The sequence below is a fragment of the Ranitomeya variabilis genome, chromosome 4 (assembly GCF_051348905.1).
Source record: "Ranitomeya variabilis isolate aRanVar5 chromosome 4, aRanVar5.hap1, whole genome shotgun sequence".
Lineage (NCBI taxonomy): Eukaryota > Metazoa > Chordata > Amphibia > Anura > Dendrobatidae > Ranitomeya > Ranitomeya variabilis.
In genome coordinates this window covers 478,356,292-478,368,828 of record NC_135235.1, presented here as the reverse complement: position 1 = coordinate 478,368,828, position 12,537 = coordinate 478,356,292, and positions in this window count along the sequence as shown.

Here is a 12,537-nt window from a genome sequence, read left to right as displayed (position 1 = left end):
ATAATCCTAAACACATTTAAAATCCACAATAGACTAACTCAAAAGGTGCAAGCTGAAGGTTTTACAATGGCCCTCACAGTCCTCTGATCTGAACATCATTGAAAATCTGTGGCTAGACCTCAAAATAGCAATGCAAGCAAGACGACCCAGGAATCTCACAGAACGGGAAGAATTTTCCAAGGAAGAATGACTGAAAATCCCTCAAACAAGAATTAAAAAGACTTTTGGCTGGCTAAAAAAAGTTTTTACAAGCTGAGATACTTTCAAGAGGGGATGCTACTAGGTACTAAAGGTACTAAGCAGGGTGCCAAAACGTTTTTGCATTCACCCATTTTACTTTTTGTAATTTTGAAAATGTAATAAATGACAATATATATTTTCTGTTTCCTTTAGCCCATTTAGAGATCATTTAATCTTCAAGTTACTTGAATGTTCAAAACAGTAATTTTGACCAAGGATGCCCAAAATTTTACATGCCACTGTTTCTGCAGTTTTTTCTGGTGACTAGTTCCCTTTTAAAGGGGTTGTATGGCCTTAAAGTGACTTTAAACTTGTAGTCTATGTGAGGATGTGCTGGGAGCAGGGGGAATGTAACTGCAAAATATGTGATTTGCATACGTTTGGCCATATTCCGGCTACACCTGTCCACCTGTCAAGCACAATGTGGGAAGACTAAGTGCAACATGAGGGGAAAAGAGGGAGGAAGGCCAAACGCTAGGGAAAGGGGGAGTGGAGACCCCTAGGCAGATCTAATAGCACCCTGCCTTGCCTACTGTCCCTATAATGGTTCCACACCAATCGCGGAGCAGGAATCTAAGCCCTGTATATCCTTAGAGCTAGGCCCTGAATAGGGAAGGGGGGTGAGCACTGGTCATCTTGATGCCTTGCTACCACTGGTTCAGAGGTTCCATTAAACTGATACAATTCTGGCTTTCTCAAAAATATATCCAAAAACAGTAAACTCCTAGGCTCCTTCTAGTGGTGACAGCAGACAAATAGAATTTAGTAATTATATCCTAACACACAGCCAAAGTCATGAATAGTTCTTTATGTATTAGAATGTAATTTTAATATAATCATATCATATCATATTATAATTATGATTATAGGACGGTAGATTTTTTTTTTCATTAAATGTGTGTATGTAGTGAGTGTGTTAATATACTCCCTTACCGCCGCCTTCCCCGGGATCCAGCCCGTTCTGTTCATCTTCTCAGTGATAAATACAAAGAACCCGGCACTCAACTTAAATTAAACTTGAGGTTTTTTTTATTCTGTAGTACGAAAAACGTTTCGGCCTAGTGTGGCCTTCGACAGTTACTACAACATTACAAAAACAAAATATACATCTGTAAATACACCTGTAAATACATATGATGTGGAACAAATCAATAGAAGAAAATCAATAAAAAAAAAATCTGAAAAAACAAAGGTATATACAGTGAATCATTAGGTCATAATTTCTCCATGGTAGAGACAACCAAAAAGAGGAGCCGCTTAGTCTACCTAGAGCCCCTTTTTTTAGTGAATAGAGTGAAAAGGAAAGTAGAGCTGTTCGTACCGTACTGTAGGGTGACTGAGAATCCACTCAGTAAGCGTGTTAAATCCGTGGGTAATCACTACAATGCGAGAAAGGAAAACCCGCCATGTAAACTATAAAGGTTATAAAAATATATAAAGGTGTAACAGTACACATAGTGTAAAGTCCCCAGGAGATAGCTAGTACCTGAACAAATTGTCCGTTAAGGGAAAATAGCACGGCTGTATGCTGTGGAGGAAGAAGTGCTAATGTCAGGGTTGATGCAAAATAAAGAGCATCATGGGAGTGTTGCCTAAAAGCGACCGGGTCCTGACGCGGTGTCCACCGCTGTCGGCGTGAATGCCCGGGTGTAAGGACGCCAAAGCCATGCTACAGGAGACCCCGCAATCTCAGAGATTCATTGGTAAGAGCTGACGTAGGATCAGATAGAAGGTTACCCACACAACGGTTCCTTCAGAACCCTCGCCTAGGGACTTTCCCATGTCTCCACTGCACTTAATGCAGTAATGTCCTAAAGGGTAACTCATTTCACCATCCACATTCGGGTAGATCGTTTCCAATTAAAAGTTATTTCAACTGTGACTCTTCATACGTGGTTTACCTCATCAAGTGCCCCTGTGGCATGCTCTACGTGGGAGAGACCACGCTTCCTGAGTGGATTCTCAGTCACCCTACAGTACGGTACGAACAGCTCTACTTTCCTTTTCACTCTATTCACTAAAAAAAGGGGGCTCTAAGTAGACTAAGCGGCTCCTCTTTTTGGTTGTCTCTACCATGGAGAAATTATGACCTAATGATTCACTGTATATACCTTTGTTTTTTCTGATTTTTTTTAATTGATTTTCTTCTATTGATTTGTTCCACATCATATGTATTTACAGGTGTATTTACAGATGTATATTTTGTTTTTGTAACGTTGTAGTAACTGACGAAGGCCACACTAGGCCGAAACGTTTTTCATACTACAGAATAAAAAAAACCTCAAGTTTAATTTAAGTTGAGTGCCGGGTTCTTTGTATCTACACGTTTATGGTTTGGGAACCTACCCGTGCACCCTAGTAGCTGTGCTCACGTTTTTTGTTTCACATCTTCTGAGTGATGTCATCACACCTGATCATGGAGACGGTGTGTAGGTGGTGGTAGGTGAGTATGTAGATGCATTCACACTACTGGTGGTAGGTGAGTATGTAGATACATTCACACTACACTACAAGCACATATAAGCAGAATTATTGGAAAAAATATTCATGGGAGTGCTTCTTTAAAATGCCTGCAAACCCGAGCTTCTCTACATGTGACAGGCTCACTTATATTAGTCATTGTAGTTTCTTATTCTTCAGCATTTCATCAGTAAAGTAAAAACCTGATTTTATTTCAAAGGTTGCAAACTAATTTCAGCACTTTGCTCCTCCAGCTCCAGAATGACAAAATCACATCATTATCTGCCTATTTTGTTTCACACTCCGAGGTGCAATCTCCTGTATTGTCAGAGACACATTCATACACACATTTAGGTTTTGTAAATCTTTTCTCCCTGAAAATAAAGTTCCTCTGAATGAGGTGCGCTATTTTAATTTCTTACCCCCATAGGTGTCATCTAACAGAAGGGAGGAAGCCACTTACCATTCAGTGTAGTAAAGGATCTATCATTTTACTTCTGGCCCGTCAGTCCTTTTAGCAGAATTTACCATCTGCGGCCATTTCTGTTGGCCGCTTTAGTGGTATATTTCATTCTTTCTCGAGTAAACTGAATTTAGAGCTCACTAAATCGCACGTGTTTTCCTTTTTTCAATATTGTCTCAAGATGCCGGTGTATAGAATTTATCTCTTTATAATGCAATGTTCTTTATAGGATCCCTCTTGGCCATTACTCTATGCTTTATGCACAAGGTAATGCCAGGCCCGAGACGAAGAGCAAACGTTTTGCAATAGTGCAGTGCTCATCCCAGCCATTCAAAGCTTAGTACACTTTTTGCACTAGTCATAGCTTCCTCATGCCTCATTTAGTTTGTGATCTTCTGCCAGTCATGTTCCTTACCTAAATTCTAAGGCTCTACCAGGCTCTACCCCATCGGCTTCAGTACATTGGCAATTGACTTACTAGTTTGTGTCATTTGTTACTTCTAGTAGGGGAAGACACAGCACTGATACAACCAGGGGCCCAAGAGGTAAGGGGGCCACATTCATCTCCAAAGCAGGTGGAATTGTGCATCATGATAAGCTATTGGACTGCAAAGGACCAAAGGACCCATATACTGTTCTTGCACAGGGGTCCTCTTCTGTCTGTGTCTGCCACTGGCTTCAAGGAAATAGGACCTAAAATATCCACATCTTGCGCAGTTCCGGGACCATGAAAATATTTGATGAGACCAGAACAAAAATTTACTGTAAAGGAGCAGTGTAGGTGTTATGCAAAGTGTGGTGTGTTTTTTTCCTTCAATGCCTTATGCATTTGCAAGTAGGTAGTTTACCATGCGGCCAAGAACCACCAAAATCGGCCATAATTTGCCATAGTTTCACAACAAGTCTTGGTGAATTACAAAAATGAAGCGTTTTACCTGTACTTGCTGCAAATAATCTGCTAGTATGTGCTCCACTGGGATTTGCTCACAACCTTGGCAAGTTGTGGGTGGTTGACAAAGGAGTTCATCGGGCCTGCGCAGTACCAGCTCTCGGCTATCTCTGAGCTGCTACTGCACATGCGCTGGCGGCGCTGTAATGTATAATGATTAGATCTGTCTCTTTAAGAAAGTGAGGGCGGGAGCTTATTTTCAGTTTCAGTTCTATCCTGAGGAGAAAATGTTATGCTGTGTGCCGGAGGACAAGAGGAGACGAATAAACTACAGTTAAAGCTTAGGCCTCTTTCACACTTCAGTCTTTTGGCGTCAGTTTGAAACCGCCATTTTCGTCAAATAGCGGATCCACCATTCTTTTTGGGGTGGATCCGCTATTTTTCCATAGACATGCATTAGCAACGGATTGTGGTGGATGGTCGTCCGTTCCATCCGCCATGCGACGGATCCGTCGAAATTTGGCGGACGTCGTCTAGACATTGACGGACATTGTAATGTTTTTTGTCTGCGCCTAAATGGCGGTTCGCGACGGATCCGTTGTGTCCGCCAGTTCCTAGAATGGGCGCCTATGGGCGACGGATCCGTCACCCCAAATCTGCCTTTTTCAATTGAGCATGCTCCAAAAAGTAGATACTTTGCCCAGACAACCCCAAAACTATATAAACAGGACAGGTGGGCCTCATTCCTCAATGTGTCATCAAGCAGTGCCAGCCAGTTAGACAGACAGACCATGCCAGCAGCCAGCAAGACAGACCCTGCCAGCAAGACAGACCCTGCCAGCAGCCAGCAAGACAGACCCTGCCAGCAAGACAGACTCTGCCAGCAGCCAGCAAGACAGACCCTGCCAGCAGCTAGCAAGACAGACTGCCAGCAGCCAGCAAGACAGACCCTGCCAGCAGCAAGCAAGACAGACCCTGCCAGCAGCCAGCAAGACAGACCCTGCCAGCAGCCAGCAAGACCCTGCCAGAGACTGCCATGTGAGTACTGCCATCCAGCATGAGTTCTGCCAGTGTGTGTGTGTGTGCCTGCCCTGCATATTTTTATTTTTCATACTGTGCTGGTATTTTGAATGGCTGTGCTGTGACATGTGTGTGTGGTGTGTGTGTATAAATGCCGTGTGATGTGTGTGTGCCCGACCGCCCGCCTTGCATATTTTTATTTTTCATACTGTGCTGGTATTTTGAATGGCTGTGCTGTGACATGTGTGTGTGTGTGTGTGTGTGGTGTGTGTGTATAAATGCCGTGTGATGTGTGTGTCCTGCATTTTTGTTATTTTTCATACATTAACATACTGTACTGGTATTTAAAATAAAGAGAAGTGTAGCTCCTACTTTCCAAAAAAAAAATAGTAATAAAAATTCCACAAAACTGTCCGTAGTCTGATTTCAAGATAAATTTAAAACTGGGTATACATGCAATAACGGTTCTATATACAAAAGCGGAATGCAAACCATTGGTATAGAAAATGTTATCTGGTTTTAGAAAATACTAACTGTAGGGTAATCATAATTGACATTTTTGGGTATTGGTATTTTAACTTTGAATGAGGGAAATTTTTTATAAGGTTGATACTTTGTCTGGGGAGGTGGGGGGGGGGTAGGATTACCAGCATGCGCATGGCGCATATCAAGTTTTTAAGTAGTTTTGGTGTTGCTTTCAAGGAATTTGGGGGTTTTTTTGTGGGGGAAACAGGAGGTGGAGGGTTTGGCAGCTTGCGAATCAAGCATATCAAGTTAACACTCATTTTTTTTTTTTTTGGCGTGGTAATAACTTTTGTAGGGGGGGGGGGAAACAAAATGTAAGTTGGCATCCCAATACATAATCATTCTAATTAAAACTGTCTTTAAATTGGAGGATTTTAGAGGTACCAAGCAAGGGACCCAAGACAGACGCAGGCAGGCCCCCCAAGTTTGGAAAACAGATGTAAGTATAAAGTCCCGAAAGCTGCATCTATCCTTTTGTATAGTAGCTTAGAACTCTATACTTGCAGATTCTAGGGACCAAGAGGGACCCAAGACAGATGCAGGCAGGCCCCCCAAGTTTGAAACAGGGACCATAATGTCTTCTTCTGGGAGCCCCCCATCAGATCGTCAGCCACCTGAGGTGTTTATTTTTTTTCTTCATAAATTTTTTTGGTACAACTATGGTAACATATGTTTTTGAACCCTATATGTATTTATTCTGTTTTCACAGGAAGCTGAAGCAGAGGGGCTTCCAGAAGGAGACGGGCAGGGTGGAGAAATGCAAGGCGCGGGAGCATATAGTGTAAGTTTTGCAGAGACAGATCCTCACATACAACACACTACACCCAACACAAACATTCAGCACAGCACACACAATACATATGCCTCCATCCAAGCACATAATTTATTTATTTTTTTAATTAGTCTTCACAATCCGGGGCTCGCACTAGAGTTCCTCGAAGCACCTCCCATAGTCGTCGGAATGCTAATCGCGGCGATCACCGAAGAGAAAGTTCCTTTTTGGTTTGGTGTTTAGTAAATTTTAAAATTCATGTGGTATAATCTTTCCCTATTTATTTATTTTTTTGTTAAAGGCTTCACAGCGTGCTCCCGAACAGGCTGAGGAAGAGGAGGGGATAGATGTGGACACCCTCATCCAAGAGGTCCAAAATCGGGAGCCGCTGTGGAACATGGCGGACCGCCGTCATGCTGACCAGCTCATCACCCGACGGCTATGGGAGGAAGTGTGCGGTGCTATTCTGGAGAACTGGGAGGAACTCGACGCTGGGGCCCAGGATCTAGCGCGTAAGTATTCACACTTCATTAACTTATGTTAGCATGATTTCATTTGTTGTATAGTAACCAATTTTTGATGTATCTTTCCAGGTAACAGGGTTATCGTGCGGTGGCGGTCACTCAGGGATCGCTTCAAGAGGGAGTTTAACAAGGAGATGCAGGCCCCGAGAGGACGCAGGAGCAGGTATAAATATGCCAGAGCCCTGTCATTCCTCCGGTCGACGCTGCTGAGCAGAAGGTAAATATTCAACACCACATGTTTTCAGTCAAACTGTTAAAATGTGTAACCTTCAATTTTTTTGGCAGCAAGGGCAATTGTAATATCAAGATACTAATTTTTTTTTTCTTCTTTAACAGCACTGTCTGCAGCACTCAGGAGCCTGCATCAGAGTTGCACCCCTCTGGAGCGATCTCACAGGAGTCCGCCTCCGGGGACCACGTCGAAAGGCCCGACCCCTCTGTATCTGTACCTTCCTTTTTGTTTTTTGTTTGATCCCTCAGCCCCATCCACCAGCGCTGGAGCAGCAGGGCAGACTTTGTCACATGAAGCTGCAGGTGATTTGGAGTTCCCTTTACCCCACCCCTCTGACACTGCCGCAACATCTAGACCTCCTTTGGGGTCAGGACGGCAGTGCCAGAGAGGTCAGGAAAGGAGCTATGCGCCTGAGTTTTTGCATCTGAATGCAGCCTTCCAGAATTCCATAAAGCTTTTGGGTGAGCAAACATCTGCTGGATACAATATGGTTAACAAAAGCATACTTGAACTCAGCAGTCGTCTGGATAGGATGCATTCAGATGCAAACCAGTCACCAAGACACTGTTTTTTTCAGTCGGTCCTCAGGCACATGGAAAATCTAACTCCTGACCTGCAGATGCATGTGATGCAAGGCTGCCACACTGCTCTAGCGCAGGCGATGTCGCAAGCCCCTCCACCTACCCTTCATGTTTCAACACCTTTCCCCCCTCAAGCTGCCGCCTATCCTCCCGTCCATCCTCCTCCCGTCCATCCTCCCATCCATCCTCCTCCCGTCCATCCTCCTTCTACTCCTTCACCATTCCTTCCTTCCCCCCTCAGTATTTCCCAGTACCTACCTTCCCCTTTCCATTCTTCCCCTTTAACTTCACCATTCCAAATCCCACCAACACCTTCACCATACCTCCCACAGTCCACATCTGTACCTCAACTCCCTGCCCAACCTCATGTTTTCACCACCCATTCCACTTCTGTTCCTCCCCGTGATATCCTGTCCCCCACTATCGACATGGTCTGCCCTGTCAGCCCATCCGCTACTATCTCCACCCCAAATTATGAGAACCTGTAAACTTGTACATAAATAAAACTTTTTTTGGTTTAAAAACAATTTTATTGTCTTTCCTTTTTTTTTTTTTAAATTGTATAAAAACCACCAAGGTTATGGTAAAAGTAACAGTACAAAATGTGTAAAGGGGTACCGGTATAAAACATACAATACTGCGAGGTTAAAGTCCAAAGGTTTTGTAACAAAACAAAAAACATGGTATATTTACAAGTGTGAAAAAAATCAAACATTTTACACCATTTCGTACTGCCAGTAGTGTTGAGCGATACCGTCCGATACTTGAAAGTATCGGTATCGGATAGTATCGGCTGATACCCGAAAAGTATCGGATATCGCCGATACCGATACCTGATACCAATACAAGTCAATGGGACACCAAGTATCGGAAGGTATCCTGATGGTTCCCAGGGTCTGAAGGAGAGGAAACTCTCCTTCAGGCCCTGGGATCCATATTACTGTGTAAAATAAAGAATTAAAATAAAAAATATTGATATACTCACCTCTCCGGAGGCCCCTGGACATCACCGCTGGTAACCGGCAGCCTTCTTTGCTTAAAATGAGTGCGTTTAGGGCCTTCCATAACGTCACGGCTTCTGATTGGTCGCGTGCCGCTCATGTGACCGCCACGCGACCAATCACAAGCCGTGACTCCTCATTCTATGAATTTAGGACCTGAGAATGACGGTTACCAGCGGTGATGTCCAGGGACCTCCGGAGAGGTGAGTATATCAATATTTTTTATTTTAATTCTTTATTTTACACAGTAATATGGATCCGATACCGATTCCCGATACCACAAAAGTATCGGATCTCGGTATCGAAATTCCGATACTTACGGTATCGGAATGCTCAACACTAACTGCCAGTCAACTGATCCTTGAGGAGACATGAAGTAGTCTGCAAAATTGTCCCGCATTCTGGAGACTGCAACAGGACTGCGAAAACTTGTGTTGTGGTAATCCCACAAGGTGGTTTCTGACACATTTTCCTCCATGGAAACATGTTCTTTAGATAATACAAAATTGTGAAGTACCACACAAGCCTTCACCACATCATCAACAGTGTCAGTCTGCAGTTTAATTGCAGTTAGCAGGACTCTCCATTTAGCAGTTAATATGCCAAAGGCACATTCCACAACTCTTCGTGCTCTGGTTAACCGATAATTAAAAATTTTCTTCCTCTGGGTCAGTCCACTACTTCCATAGGGTTTAAGCAAGTGTGGGGAAAGCTGGAAGGCGTCATCTCCAACGCACACAAATGGCAATGGTGGACCGGTGGTTCCAGGGAGTGGTCTAGGCGGCGGAAAGTCAAATGTCTCTCCATACAAACGATGCCCCATTGGAGAAGTTTTAAAAATCTGGGAGTCATTTGCGTGTCCATACGCACCGATATCAACAGCGATAAATTTGCAGTGTGCGTCGGCTATGGCCATCAATACAATTGAGAAGTACTTTTTGTAATTGTAAAATTCTGATCCAGAGCCATAAGGTTTGACAATCCTTATATGCTTCCCATCGACTGCTCCCACACAATTTGGGAACTGGCATATTTCTTCAAAATTGTGGGCAATCTCCAGCCACCTCTCCTGTGATGGCTCTGGAATGTATTCCGCCTGTAAACAATCCCACAATGCCTGGCAGGTCTCTCTGATGATCCCTGATATTGTGGATATCCCAAGCCTGAACTGGAAATGTAGGGATGAAAACGATTCTCCAGTTGAAAGGAATCTGTTAACAAAAGGAAAAGACAATAATTAATAAAAACTTCAAAAAACAACATTACAGTTATAAGTTAGATGAATGAGAATCATAAAAAAAGAATAAATTACAGAATAGTCACCATCAGACGCTCCGCTGGTGATATGGAGAAGCGCAACTGGGTGTCTCATCTCCGTATTGATTCTCCAACATGGCCCAACAAAATTTCAAAATTTCCGCTTTCATGCGCACATAGCTGAAGAATTTTTCTGGATTTTCCCTCAATTCAATATACAGTGTGGAATAAACGCCACGGGTCATGCATTGGGCTGTGATAGGATGGATCCACAGCCTTCTCTTCCGCCGCTGCCGCAGGATGCACAGTCTTTCTTCCTCCTTGTCTCGAATGATGACTGCCAACCGATTAGCCTCAAAAGTGAAATCCGCACATATCTTCACAATATATCGGTGCGTATGGATGCGCAAATGACTCCCAGATTTTTAAAACTTCACCAATGGGGCGTCGTTTGTATGGAGAGACATTTGACTTTCCACCGCCTAGACCTCTCCCTGGAACCACCGGTCCACCATTACCATTTGTGTGCATTGGAGATGATGCCTTCTGTTATGATCCTTAGTGGCTGAGGATCACGAATAGACCAGCAAGTGAATAAACAAAGGACAAGCTCTAGGGAGATGGTAACTGGACTGATCGCAAATCTGAACCTATCCAACACAACTAGAGGTAGCCGGTGAACGTGCCTAAATAATTCCTAGACGTCTCGAGCCAGCCTGAGGAACTAGCTACCCCTAAAGAGAAAGAAAGACCTCGCTTGCCTCCAGAGAAATAATCCCCAAAGATATAGAAGCCCCCAACAAATATTAACGGTGAAGTAAGAAGAAGGCACATACGTAGGGATGAAATCAGATTCAGCAAAAGAGGCCCACTAGTACTAGAAAGCAGAAAATAGAGCAGGGGTCTATGCGATCAATAAAAAACCCTTACAAAATATCCATCCTGAGATTTCAAGAACCCACACACCAACTAACGGTGTGTGGGGAGAAATTCAGCCCACTAGAGCATCCAGCAAGCGAGGGAATCACATTTTAGCAAGCTGGAACAGAAAACCTGATAAACACTGCTGATCAAAAAATGAGCAAACAAAACTTAGCTTATCCTGGATGGACTGGGAGCAAGGTAGTCAGAAGGAATCTGAGTAGCACTGATTACATCGACAGCCGGCAACAAGTGAAAGTAAAACAGAGCTATATAGGAACCTCCCAGAGGATAACGAACCAGCTGATAGCCAGAGACCAGCAGGATAACAAACAAAGCCACCAGGGGGAGCCCAAAGCAAAAGTCACACCATACCACCAGTGACCACAAGAGGGAGCCTGAAAACAGAGTTCACAACAGCCTTCCAGCTTTCACCACACTTAATAAAACCCTATGGAAGTAGTGGACTGACCCAGAGATAGAAAATGTTTAATTATCGCTTAACCAGAGCACGAAGAGTTGTGGAATGTGCCTTTGGCATATTAACTGCTAAATGGAGAGTCCTACTAACTGCAATTAAACTGCAGACTGAGACTGTTGATGATGTGGTGAAGGCTTGTGTGGTACTTCACAATTTTGTATTATCCAAAGAACCTGTTTCCCTGGAGGATAATGTGTCAGAAACCACCTTGCGGGATTACTACAACACAAGTTTTCGCAGTCCAGTAGCAGTCTCCAGAATGCGGGACAATTTTGCAGACTACTTCATGTCTCCTCAAGGATCAGTTGACTGGCAGTACGAAATGGTGTAAAAAAAATTTTTTTTCACACTTGTAAATATACCATGTTTTTTGTTTTGTTACAAAACCTTTGGACTTTAACCTCGCAGTATTGTATGTTTTGCACCGGTACCCCTTTACACATTTTCTACTGTTACTTTTACCATAACCTTGGTGGTTTTTATACAGTTTAAAAGAAAAAGGAAAGACAATAAAATTGTTTTTAAACCAAAAAAAGTTTTATTTATATACAAGTTTACAGGTTCTCATAATTTGGGGTGAAGATAGTAGCGGAGGGGCTGACAGGGCGGACCACGTCGATAGTGGGGGACAGGACATCACGGGGAGGAACAGAAGTGGAATGGGTGGTGAAAACATGAGGTTGGGCAGGGAGTTGAGGTACAGATGTGGACTGTGGGAGGTATGGTGAAGGTGTTGGTGGGATTGGGAACGGTGAAGTTAAAGGGGAAGAATGGAAAGGGGAAGGTAGGTACTGGGAAATACTGAGGGGGGAAGGAAGGAATGGCGAAGGAGGATGGACGGGAGGAGGACGGACGGGAGGAAGATGGACTGGAGGATAGACGGCAGCTTGAGGGGGGAAAGGTGTTGAAACATGAAGGGTAGGTGGAGGGGCTTGGGACATCGCCTGCACTAGAGCAGTGTGGCAGCCTTGCATCACATGCATCTGCAGGTCAGGAGTTAGATTTTCCATGTGCCTGAGGACCGACTGAAAAAAACAGTGTCTTGGTGACTGATTTGCATCTGAATGCATCCTATCCAGATGACTGCTGAGTTCAAGTATGCTTTTGTTAACCATATTGTACCCAGCAGATGTTTGCTCACCCAAAACGTTGATGGCATTCTGGAAGGCTG